A 13,370-nucleotide genomic window follows, 5' to 3' on the forward strand; every position below is an offset into this window, starting at 1 on the left:
AACAAAGAAACGTAAAGCGGGAAGGAGTCCAGCTAACGACTCCTCAAAAAGAAGCACTTACGGGAGGCAACCCGTCCCTAGAGTTTGCTTTCTTTTACTTTTCTTCGTTTTTAGGATTTATTTTCATTTTGCTTTGGATTTGTTTTTATCAATCTTCTTCTGTGTTTAAAATGATTGTTTGAGGGAAAGCAATGCTCAAGTGTGGGGTGGCATACATTTTATTTTACAAACTTAAATTTTTCACAGAATGAAAAACTCGACGAGTCTCTAAGTCTACTCGGCGAGTCCATTTCAGAAATCCCGAAAAATCGCTGAATCAGGCATCTACTCGCCGAGTAGGTCAGCCTACTCGACGAGTACATATATTACCCGAAAAAAAAATTAATTATTTTTTTTACATTCTGTAAAAGAGGGGTTTTTACCCTAAATTGCAAACACTTTCAGCCATTCATACGAGCCGCCACCCCCATACTCGACGTGCACTCTCTCAAGCCTTCATCTTGAATCTTCTCTTCTTTTGCAAATTCAACCAACAAGGTAACAACTTTAGCTCTTAATCCTTTACAAGTTTCGATCTTTGGTGAAATATCACCCTTAATTTCTGGAAAATCCTGATTTTTGGGAAGACTTGGATTTTAGGGTTTTAATTTTTGACAAATTAGGACGTTTTAGACGTAAATTTTTACAATCATATGCTCCTGGAACATACCGAAGCAAACCCCTGAAATAATTTATGGATTTGGCTGGTTAATTTCATCAGAACAGATCTGGACTCCCGCAGTTCGTCCTACTCGCCGAGCAGTTCGTGGACTCGGCTAGTCCATGCTGCTGATGCCCAGTATTCTGCCATTTTTAATACTTTCGGTATTTTGCTTGTGGTTTTCTTGTTTCTTTGCTGTGCAGGAACCATGTCTAGGAGAGGTCAAAGTTCACGAGGAGGCGGTTATGGGGACATCCAATGGTTGACTTTTCCAAGCATCACCAACAAGTCTTCACTCACACGTATAAAAAGCAAGCTGGAGGCTTTAAAGCGGAAGGAAATATATGTTCCTAATGAGTTGGACTGGTCATGGATAGGGCAAGCTGGGTTGGAAGAAGCGCTGAACCATTATTTGGTCAAGTCTTGTGAAGTCAATGGGGTACAAATAATCTGTGACGGGTGGAGTCGGTTGTTTAAGCTTCAAGAACCCGTGTATCAAGAGCTTTGTTGGGAGTTCTTTGCCACCATCTCTTTCCAGGGTGGTGATGACTACTATAATCCGAATATTATTTCATTCTGCCTTGGAGGAGAGTTTCGCCAGTGCAGCATTGCAGAGCTGGCATGGAGGCTTGGTATTTATGATCATAATGAGATCATGTCCGAGGCTTTTGAGTCATTTTTGGAGCAGTGCCACAAAGACTTGCCCGAGGATGTGGTTGCCTCAACTTGGTGGACCACCATTGCCAACCGGGTTTACATTCCTTCATCCACCCAAGAGGGGAGCATCCGTTCCCCGATTCATCGCTTAATACATCGTCTGATCGTGAGCTCTATAAACATGCGAAAGGATGACGATAAAGTCCCCACTCTCGACATCTTCTACATGTGGAGTATTATCACTCCTAATGTATTTTGCAATTTTCCATATTGCATGGCAAAATACTTGGCAGAGGGGGCAGTCAAAGAGCGGGTGACTTTAAAAATCAATGGTGGCATGTTTGTTACAAGGCTTGCGAGAACTTATGGTATTTTGGACCGACAAGAGGCATGGGCATTGACTATGATTCCTAGTCCTCCCTTCAGCACAACATTATTCAGGAGGGCTAGGATCATTGAGGATTATGGAGGGGGCATGTTAGTATTCCAAATGATGATGAACCGTTAGTGCCAGAGGAACCGGGAAGGAGGGTGAGACAAAGGAGAGAGCGGGTGCCACAAGACCCACCGGTTATTCCGGTGGATGAGGAGCTACCTATGGATTGGTATAATGTTGAGCTGCGAAGATACCAAGACGACCTCGGGGGGGGGGGGGGGGGCGTGAACTATGTCAATGAGTCATTTGCTTATTTATTTGAGCAAATGCATTTTGTACCAAGGCCCGGGCCCAGATTCCCGTATGTGTCCAGTTGGGATGAAAGGGTGCAAGCGAGAAGAAACTAAGCGGGCGGAAGTGGAGCCGGAGGAGATGAAGATGAGGAGGAGGATTGATGCTTTATTTTATTGTGTTTTTGATGTTTAAGACTATTTACTTTCCTTTGTTTTGGGTGTTGAACTTGTAGGATGTTTAAGTAGGAATTTGTTTTCTTTTATCACTTGTGGTTGTTTTCTTTTCAGATTGAAGGATTGGATGCATGCAAGAGTCTCAATTGTCAAGGTTAGAGTGAGGATCGGGTCTAGATGAGAATGTGCATGAGTTTAGGGTCGAGTCCGTTCTCAAGGAGGGTCTTAGAGTGTTATTTGTTGAAGAAAAATGAATAAAACACACTGAGTTATCATACCCAGCCATATCAGAAACGGAACCCAAAAGCAGAATATTTAGATTTCTCACTCAGCGATGGACTCGCCGAGTGCACATTACCTACTCGACGAGTCCGAGTTCAATTCCACAATTTTTCTGCTTGATACGTTGCTACTCGTCGAGTTGCCGTATAGACTCGACGAGTTTATCACTTTTCGTTCTCAAGGCTTATATTCTGCTCATTTTCACTACGGGTCTCGCTCATATTCCTTAGAGTTTGATTCCCGAAGATTTCCGAGTATCTTTCTTGCATTTTTGGAGCTTTCCCACACAAGATATGACACCCAAGGCATGGATGAGCTGTTCCCATGTCTAAAGTCATTTGAAGTTGAGTTAAAAGAGAAGAAATACCGACCTCGCCACTACTACCTCAGGGGAGTTTGTTCCAATTCTCTCTTTATTTTCTTATTATATTTATCATGCATAATATGCAATGGGGACATTGCATAAATTAAGTGTGGGGTAGGGGGTTGGTTGCATTAGTTAAAATTTTAGTTAAATTCTGAAAATTTTGAAATTTTTGCATTTAAATTGCTAGGGCTAATTTAGAAAATTTTGGTAAAGCAATTAGGGATCATGCTAGTATTATATTTGATGATTCTATGAAAACCCAAATGTTTAGTTGATCCTATATACGTTCTAGTGCATTTGTGGCCTCCTTTATTCTAGTGAAATCATGGGACAAAAACACAACCTCGCTTAGTTTGAGGGATGCAATATGTTTAGCATCGTGTACCAGAAATGTATCCAGGAAATTTTTTATCTTTAATCAATAAAGGTTGAAGTTGAGCGCCTCTGCTTAAGCATGTAGGTATTGAGTGAAAAAAGTGAGATATACATGTAAAAAAAAGAGAGAAAGAATTACAAGAAAAGTTGTAAGAATTTTGGAGCAGTTAAAGTGAAGATCAAAAGATCAAAATCCCAAAAGTTCAAAAGTTGAAAATACCCAAAAATCAAAGAAAATCAAAAAGGTGGCAAATTTGAAGAATTCAAAGTTCAAATTATCAAGAAAGTGAAGAATTCCAAAAAGCTCCATAGTGGTATCGAAAATTGTAATTTTTAGATTATGTATGCTTGGGTTGCTCAACCAAAAACACCTTGAGGCTAGGAGGTTTTCTGGGGATGGATTCGGAGGGATGCATAAAATGAGCATTGTTCAAAAGAAGTGGGCGAGTGTTTATGAGGATTGTGAGTATTTAGGATGAGGGGGGTCGTTTAGGAAAAATTTAGATACAAATGCATGCGTTGCGGTCTTGGCATAATTGTTGGGTTGGATTGGGATTGTCTATGTAATATTAGTGTGCTTAATTTCAGTTTTGTTTGGGGGCAAGCAAAAGTCAAGTGTGGGGTATTTTGATATTTTCATATTTAGCTATATTTTTATGTTGGATTTTTATCATTTATTGGCTAATTAATTGCATATTATGGACAAAAGATACAAATGCATGCGTTGCGGGCTTGGCATAATGGCTGGGTTGGATTGGGATTGTCTATGTAATATTAGTGTGCTTAATTTCAGTTTTGCTTGGGGGCAAGCAAAAGTCAAGTGTGGGGTATTTTGATATTTGCATATTTAGCTATATTTTTATGTTGGATTTTTATCATTTATTGGCTAATTAATTGCATATTATGGACAAAAGATACATAATATTGTTCAAATTATATTTTCAGTCCAAAAAAGAAGCTCGGAAGCAAAAGGAAGCAGGAGATATGAACGAAGGCTCGGGAACGAAAGAAAGAAGAAAAAGGCTTAATTCTGAAGCTACTCGACGAGTAGGGTCGTCTACTCGACGAGTAGACACGAAGGTTCGCGAAGCAATACGTGGAGTCCTTGCCGTATACAGATTCCTCAAGGGGGACTCGACGAGTCAGTTATCTACTCGGCGAGTAGCCCCTGTTTTGAGAAAACTATAAATAGACTTCACAAACCCGAATTGAGGACTCTCTGGATTTTTGGTGGAAACACTTGGCGATCAAGGAAGCTCTTGGAGCTCTGGAAAACGTCGAAGAACCCTAATCCTTCATTCTTAAGAGATTAAGGCACTTTAGGTTTAATTTTCCACTTTACCCTTGAATAGAATTATGTTAGGTTTATTTGAATTCGTTTTTAAGCTTTCATACACTGAAATCATGAACTAATTTCGTTAGTTTCTGTTTGCGGAAGACAAGTTTGCTCCTATGGTTTAATTTACTCTTTTGATTAATTGTTAGTTGGTGATATTGTTAAGTTAATCTTGTTAAAGACCCTTATGCATTAACCATAACTATTTTCTGTTAATTGCTAAGTGATTAAGCTGCATGGACATCTCTTAATTGCTTATCTCATATAATTTATGTGAACACAATACTATATGCCTAGGAATAATGAACATGAAACTAGGATTAATTAGAGAATGGGTAAATTAATGTGTGAGCTTGTGTGATACACCATCAACAAGAGGTTAATTGAATCACCAAATTTAATTAGCTAGCTACAAGTCTTATTTAACCCGAATAATTAACCTAGTAAATCTATTAGTTTAATCAACTGGCCATTGCTTGAATTGATATGTTTTCTAAGGATTAGTAATAGCGAATGCGAATCTAATCACCAGAGTCGGTAACCAATAACAATTAATCTATTATATTATCATAAAAATTAACCATAGGAGTAAATAAGTCGAACCTAAACAGAAACCCTTTTTGATCATTGAATTTAGTTTGTTTTTACGTGTTTTCAGGTTTTAGTTGAGTAGTTAAGTTTTAATTAAGTTTCTAGTCTTGCAAAACTAGAGAAACCCCTATTTTCTATTACTTGTTTTAGTTAATTCTAGTTTTTAGTTTTAATTTTTCGTTCCCTGAGTTCGATACCCTACTTATTTAGCTACACCACAATTGATAGGTCCACTGCCTTTGTGTGTCAATTTTATAATTAAAAGTAGGATTAAAGAGTTTACACACACATCACCTGTATAAAACATTCATTCAACATTCATTTCAAATAAACAATACGCCATAAATCTCCCAAAAAGTGACAAGTGCCCTTATCATCACTTTGGCGCATGTAGGGAGATGTACCGCTTCAACTGTAAACAAAAGGGGGCACACTGCCAAAATTTATACGACCCTGACCCAAGGTGACAATCAGACATCCAACTCAGGGGTGACTCGTGCCTGTTATAGATGTGGCGAAACCGGACATTATAAGAGGGATTGTCCTAAGGAAAAGTGTTCAGGTAAAGGTGATCAAGGTAGAGTCTTAGCCATTGGAGCGAAGGTAGCAATACCAATAGTAAAGGTCTGTTGGAACGCGAAGCGAGGACCCTGTGGAAATCATGGACATGGAAGTCAGGAGAACAAAGCAAAGTCGCATACCAATAGTAAAGGTCTGTTGGAACGCCAAGCGAGGACCTGAATTTACTTGGCAACTCAAGGACCAAATGAAACAGAAATACGCACATCTTTTCCCCCAACCCTTGAGGACCCACTCGGAATGTTAATTTCAGGACAAAATTCCTTCTAACGGGGGGATGATGTGACAACCGCCAATTCTTGGTCAAACAATGTCAATAAAACTCAACCAGGTCAACTCAAATCGTATTAGAATTTTAGGAGAAATATGATATTTTCTAATGTTTCTATTGTACTTTTGACAAGTTTTAATACAAATTACCTCTATGGTTGCCAATTATCGAATATAAACCTGAAATAAGGTTAGTATCATAACAATTCAGTAATTCAAATTTTTTTTATTATTTTAGTATAAATAATATTCATAACTCAATGTAGTGGAATTCATAAACTTTATACTACATGAAAAATTCATAACAAAGGCTACAAATACAAATTTTGGTGAATTCGTCACCAAATGCGATAAATTCTATACCCGGCTAAACATCCAAAGAAATTTAGCGGCAAGAACTTGGGAGTTCCACCTAACTTTCATGTAACGTATTGTTATTTTTAATAATAATTATTTTTGTAATAATTTGAATTTTTATAATTCAAATTAAATATTTATAAATCCTTTATACCATATTATTTTTATAAAAACACCATCATTTTTATATAAATGTCAAGAGTTTATAAAGGTTTGACATTTTTTTAATAAAAAGTTACTAGTTACAAAAATGTTCCCCCATCATAAACAAGCCTCCTTTATGTCATTACACTAACCATAGACTAGTACACCTTTAGTCCCATCCATGTCCCCCCATAACCCACCCTACCTACCCCCACCCTCCTCCCCCATCTCTCTTATACTTACGGCCAAAAGCCCCTTTCTTCACCATCATTCTCTTAATTTTTCAACTTCTTCTTCAAGAAAAAGCTCTCATCTTCCATAACTAATTTCTTCCAAGTGGTTCTTGAGTTTTTGGTAAGTATTTCCTTCATAATCTAGTGATTCTACATACTTATAAACTAGTTTCAATCAATTTATACACATTGTCATGTGTTACTATTCATAGGATCTTCAAATCTTCAAGTGTTCTTAACTTGAATCTTTCCATCTACAACCTTTCATCCACCAAGAAAACACACATAAGGTGAGTTCATACCCCTTTATTTTCGAGTTTTTCCAAGTTTTAGGGGGGAAATACAAGTAAACATGTATAATAATACAAGTTGTTATACATGATTCTTCTTTAAGTTGTGTAAAAGTATTATATGCATGAAAAGATGTTATTACTTAGTTATTTGAACATTTATATGTGGTGTGTTTGTTTAGAAATGCAAAACTATGAAAAACTAGTGTTTTTATGAACATAATATGACCTTTATAGCAAAAATGGTTATAACCAAGTTATTATACCATTTTTGTGGGACATAAACCAAAATATGTTATATGGAACATATGTCTTGAAACTAGTTGAAAATACCAAAGATTTAGTTTTACAAAAAGAAAACTTAAGAATCTATCGTTTTATGTAAAAGTGAGTTTTCTACGACCCATCTTTTATGTTTTACAAGTTTTGGGGGAGAATACACACTAAACAAATCCTATTTGGATGATTTAAAGGCTTTGCAAACTAAAAATACAAGTTATGTCACTAAAACATATCTAAGCTTAAACATCAGCTTTTTATAGAAAAGTTGTGGTCTGTTCACGGACTGTTTTACCCTTCTCAAACTTAATAGATTTTAAAACTGTGCAATATATAAATAGTTCAGCTCTATACCTTTTGAAGGACTACTCGCACGCGTTTATACGGATTTTCTACAATTTATGGTGATTTTTACAAAACTGCCTGTCATTTCAGAACATTTTCGGACCAGTCTATAAGAATGAACATTTTCACTCTGGTTACGAACCACTTAAGGTCAGGGTAAAAATTATGGACACAGTAGACTCATTTTCTAAGCTCTGAGAGTTTACGAATCCAAATTTCGACTTACGATGATTTTTCTATAAATTTTCTAAAATCATGGACAAAATTGTACAATTTATGTGAGATTTGACCTAAAATATGTTATTTTAAACATATAAGGTTAGTTTGACTTAATATCCACAAAAAGGTAAAAATAAATTTTACAATGTTTACAACTAAATTTTTACCGGTTAGTGACGTTAAAAATGCCAAAGACTAGAAAAATTGGCTTTATCATACTAAATGTTTTTTATACTTGTGTTAGATGTAAAATTATATGATATAATCTTTTAAAACATCTAAACATACTAACTTATATATATATATATATATATATATATATATATATATATATATATATATATATATATATATAGAGAGAGAGAGAGAGAGAGAGAGAGAGCTAGATTTAAGTATTCAAAGTAATTATTGTGTTATTGTATGAATAAATGTAGGTCAATCATTTCAAAAGGGTAAATATGTAATCTTACATTTAATTAATTATGGTAAATATATAAATCAATTAATATCCCTTTAATTTAGGAATATCAGTTTTAAAACCCAATTTGTAGTATATATATCCTCACGACCATTTTTGAACTCAATCCCCAAATCCAACGTAACTATTATTATAAAGTGAAGAAGACGATGGTATTTGAGTCGATTGAGAATCAGGAGGCGATCGGTGATGGTGGTCATGAATGTAACAGTACATCTTTTGAACATGAAGCTTCGATTGATAGCAATGACGTTTCCTTTCATCGAACAGTTGGTGCGCTTCACATTGCTCTTAATCGCGTGGTAGGTTTTCCTATTTCAACAATTATTAATAGAAATCATGCGCGCATAGTCGCATTGTGGTTGTTTTTTATTACAGAAAACAACCCACACTTCGATTTACAAGAGCTGTTATAAAGACTTTGGGTGAACAAATTCTGTATTGAGTTTATCAGATGCATTTGACAAATCGGATGAATTGATTGAAGTTTTTATGGTTGATTGCAGAGCAAGTGGTGTATTCTTGTAAGCTTTGGCGGATTCATTCTCTTGAGAGATGATAATCAAGCATTATGGGCTGTTCTAGGTTCTGTTCTAAACGTCGTTTTATCATTCACTCTGAAGAAGATTATAAATCAAGAACGACCTGTTTCTGAAGTGTATTGTGGCCCTGGAATGCCATCTTCACATGCTCAATCCATTTCGTTTGCCACCATTTTCATGATTCTTTCAAGTAATTAACCCTCTTTTGTTCTTTCCATACTTTTCCTCTTTAAAATTCATCGACATTATTTCCCTCATGAACAATGCGAACAACTTTAGATTTTGTTCATGACTTAAAAAATTGTAATTTTGATCTTTCAACGTCTTATATCTTTTTTTTATTCTATCAGAAAAGAATGTTTTTTATGATAATCATGAACATATTCTGTTAGAATGCCACGGATTAATATAATTATTGGTAAATGAATTCCAATTCTATCAAAATGGAATCACGAATTCCAATTATGTTGGAATGGAATACGGATATTTTATCACTAATTTATTCATTGGATTTGTTTCCACAGAAGTTGATGCTTGAAGAACGGACCACGAAATTCGAACGACGCCTCTTAGCAACATTATTCTTTTAGAATGCATTAGTGTTTTTGTTAGATTTTGATGTTTTTTTTTCAGATTTGAAAGTTTTTTTAGTTTTATTCTTTAACAATAAATGTAATCCTTAGCAATTGTTACATGTATTCTATAAGAATTAATGTAATGTTTGTTTTAATTCTTCAATTGATGGTTCGAGAATTTTGTTATTCTACAAGAAAATTTTAAAGTCATGATCAAGAAATACGTTCAAGAATATTTTTATTATTTTATGGTTCAAGAATATTTTTATTTTTGAACATACTCAAACATATTTTGTGAGAATGTCCGAATTAAAAACCTTATAATTCGTAAAATCGGATTTTTAAAATTAATAGAATCTATGATCCCTTAAAATATGCAAATTTCCTTTATTAAATCTATATTAATTGACTAAAATACCCTTCTAGTTAAATTAGATGGTATTTTTCAATTATATTTAATTCAATAATATGTATTAATCACTTTCTTAAAATAAGTAAAATGATTGGCCCCACATTTATGCATACAATAACATAATAATTACTTTGAATATAATAACCTAAGCATATATATATATCTTTATACCTTAATAAGCATTTAGCCTAAAATGCTGAATTTTAAGAGGTATAACCCTTAAAGCATCATATACAATAACTTTATGCATATATTTTATCTGGTCAACGGTTTGAAAAGTCAAATATGAAACTAATTCAAATCGCCGTTTCCTTAACCATTGAAAAAGTCAAAGATAAGAAGGGGGAGTGCAATTTTTTTGGAAAATATCTTGGCTTTTGACCTGGTATTCTCATTTGAATTCTCTGCAATATTATCCCATGATAACAGGTAATTTGAAATCCCCTTCCAATTTATCGCTCGAAGTACGAAGGACCATCCTCGATTTCTCCTTCTCTTCCCCTGTTCATCCCCATCTCCCTTCATGGCTTATGCGCTTGAACTATTCTCCATCTATTGATTTTTTGTGATCTTGAATGACATCTTTTCCATCACCAAAACTAGAACCTATTTGGGCAAGAAGAGGTCTTAGATGACTTTCTTTTGTTTCCTTAAGTGAAGGGGTCTGTTAGGGTTTTTTTGTCGATGTGATTTTAGTCAAAATGATTGGATAACATAGTCTCACAGACAACGTGAAGGATTGAAAGCTTTACATTAAATAATCGGCCAATCCAGGTTTTTTTCATGTCTTTACTGTAGCTAAACCTAAACCTGATCATTTGAATCTTCAAATAAACTATTTTAGTTAAAAATCATAGATTTTGAATTGGATATGGTTCTTTTTTAGAGAAACTTCAAGTTTTATTGATTTTTAATGTCTGATTCAGGTGGTTTTGGGAAGTTAAGCATCAAGAGACAAGAATCAACTTCATGGCGATGATTTGCTACAAACGGGTCAAAATTGTCCACCATCGCAACCTCTACTTACACAACCACTATCAAATGCATCGGTACTTTCTTCTTCTTCTTCTTCTTCTTCTTCTTCTTCTTCTTCGTCATCTTCTTCTTCTTCATTGACTATAGATTTAGATCTACAATGTATTCTCACAAACGAGCCCTAAATCTAAAAATATTTAATCTTATAGTTTTATTTTGTAAATTTTTGTTCCATTCTCAAATGGTGTGTAGTATGTATAATTTTTACAGGTTGTCAAGTCAACATTTTTGCTGGATTTTTGGTTTTATCTTAAATGAAAAACTCGAATTAATTTGTTCAGTGTTACCTTTTCATGTTTAGGTTCTTTGGCTATGCGTATGGAACGATTTTGGACCTTAAACCTCATGATGATGAACAAAGGTAACTGAGTAACGAGCATTATCGGTTTTTGTGTTTTCTTACTGTTTTTTTATAGCTTAAATTTAGGGCCTTCATGTGGCTGGATCTGAATCCCAAATAAAAGATTGTAGCTGGATATGGACCTAAATTTGTGGCTTATTTCGACACCTCATAAAATCGAAAGGAAAATCTTGGGTTGAAATTATCCAGATCTGTGTTAGAACTCTCCTATGATTCCTCATTTGTAACCATTCAGGTGATATTGTTTCCCTTCGATTTCACTTTCTCTATCTGTCCTCCAAGCGGTTTCCCTATCTGAACCCAATGCAACAACCTAGAGATGTTCTTCATGACAGTTTTGAGGATTCACAGGAAAGACGTTTACATACAAAACAATTATGGAGAAGTTGGATTGTATACATGGGACAAACTTGAGAAAATGTAACTTATAAGGAATAGTTGGTTGTTTTTTCTTTAAAGTGTTATTCCCTTTGACATTTTTGTGTACATGATTGACCTTTTATCTACATCTTACCAAATACCTTTCAACATCTAACTTCAACAAGCCTTCCTTAAAATCCTTGTGGTAAGTTCCTTTTTCCCAGTTCTGTTGTCATGGCCTCTTCCGTTGATCCCTTGTGTTTTGTCTCATCTAGCTAATGGTCAATTAGCATGTCAAATATGTATATTATTAACCTTTTTTATATGTTTTGTCTTATCTACCTGATCTCAATTCTGACATTTTTAGCATGATTAGAAGTGTACGGACTTTCTCAAGTGTAAAGCCCCTCTAATTAAGTTTCTTTTTTTCTTTGTCAAAAAAATTTTAAATGTTGTCAATCTGAATCTGTAAGACAAGATCTAAATGTTTTACTAACATCCACCAATAAATCTTCTCTATTTTTTCACTGTGATTTAAGGTTCACATTTAAAACATTTCAGTTTGATTTAATGGTGGATATAGGAAAGGATATAATGATTCTTTTTGTTTCTTTTTAACTATCAGATGCTCTCTTTTAGATACTATATGTTTATTGTGCAGAAAATCTCGGTGTCAACTATGGATTTAGTTGTTAACGAAAATATCCATAATGACCTAGCATCCTGTATTGGTTTTCTGTCATAGATGTCAATATTTTTTATTTGATGGTGAAAGAAGAAGGCTTCTTGGTTATTTTGTTGGTTCAATGGAGAAAATAGAAAAGAAACGTAGATTTGTACATATACACTCTCTTGAGTCTTGACCATTCATTTATGTATCTCTTTCTTTTACTTTTTGTTTACCATAGGGTCAAGTTGAAAATTTATATCCCTTTAGTTAGATGTAGTCAGCCAACTTGTGAAACTTGATTCTGATGATAAAATGAAGTGGTTGATAAACAAACATGTGGCAGAAGTTAACGAGTTGCAGAGGAAGGATAGTTAAATATATTCTAGCCCAACCATGGCCGGTGCTTTTCGTCATGTCTTCTTTGCTATTTTAGTTTGATTTCGTATATACCAAGAAAATATAAAAGAGAAATCCTTTTATTTCCTTATATTTCGAACTTATATCCACATGAATATTATTTTCTTATCAAGACTTTAAGACTCATGTTACTCACGTAATGTAGCATCTTTTTTCTTTTAATTTAACTATTGTTACAAAACTTTTGTTAATATGCTTAAATTCTACTCAGGTAATGATAGTGACACATATTTATGATGTTTTTTTTGTAAACTGAAAGATGCAATATTTAAAAAGGTGTTTTGATATATTTTATCTGAGAACCATTCTTAGGGAATTGTAATAATAACTTAAATGAGACTTATTTGACTTCTTTGATTCTAAAATTAATTTCATTGAACCTTCCATTATTCATATATAATTTTTAAAACGTACTTAAGTTTTTAGTTGCTTTATATATCTTCATAAGTTTAGTATTATTATTTGTAATAAATTTGAGACTTGAGAATACTTATACCCCTAATGGTGTGTGATGTCCAAAGAAAAAAAAAGACAAACATTGTATTAAGATTTAGTTGCTACTAACATTCAAGGTTTTTATATGTATGGATTTTGTTTAAGAATTTCATTTAGGTTAACCGTAACAACTCGGTTTTCAATTTTTGAGATCTATT

General features: G+C 34.2%; 1 pseudogene; it reads left to right on the top strand.

The window, feature by feature from the left end:
- The first annotated feature begins 8,494 nt into the window (after positions 1-8,494).
- On the top strand, positions 8,495-10,853 carry LOC145164663 (lipid phosphate phosphatase epsilon 1, chloroplastic pseudogene; annotated as a pseudogene).
- The last annotated feature ends 2,517 nt before the right edge of the window (positions 10,854-13,370 follow it).

Source organism: Lactuca virosa, chromosome 3 (assembly GCF_052849685.1).
Source record: "Lactuca virosa cultivar CGN04683 chromosome 3, Lactuca_virosa_CGN04683_v6, whole genome shotgun sequence".
Taxonomy (NCBI): domain Eukaryota; kingdom Viridiplantae; phylum Streptophyta; class Magnoliopsida; order Asterales; family Asteraceae; genus Lactuca; species Lactuca virosa.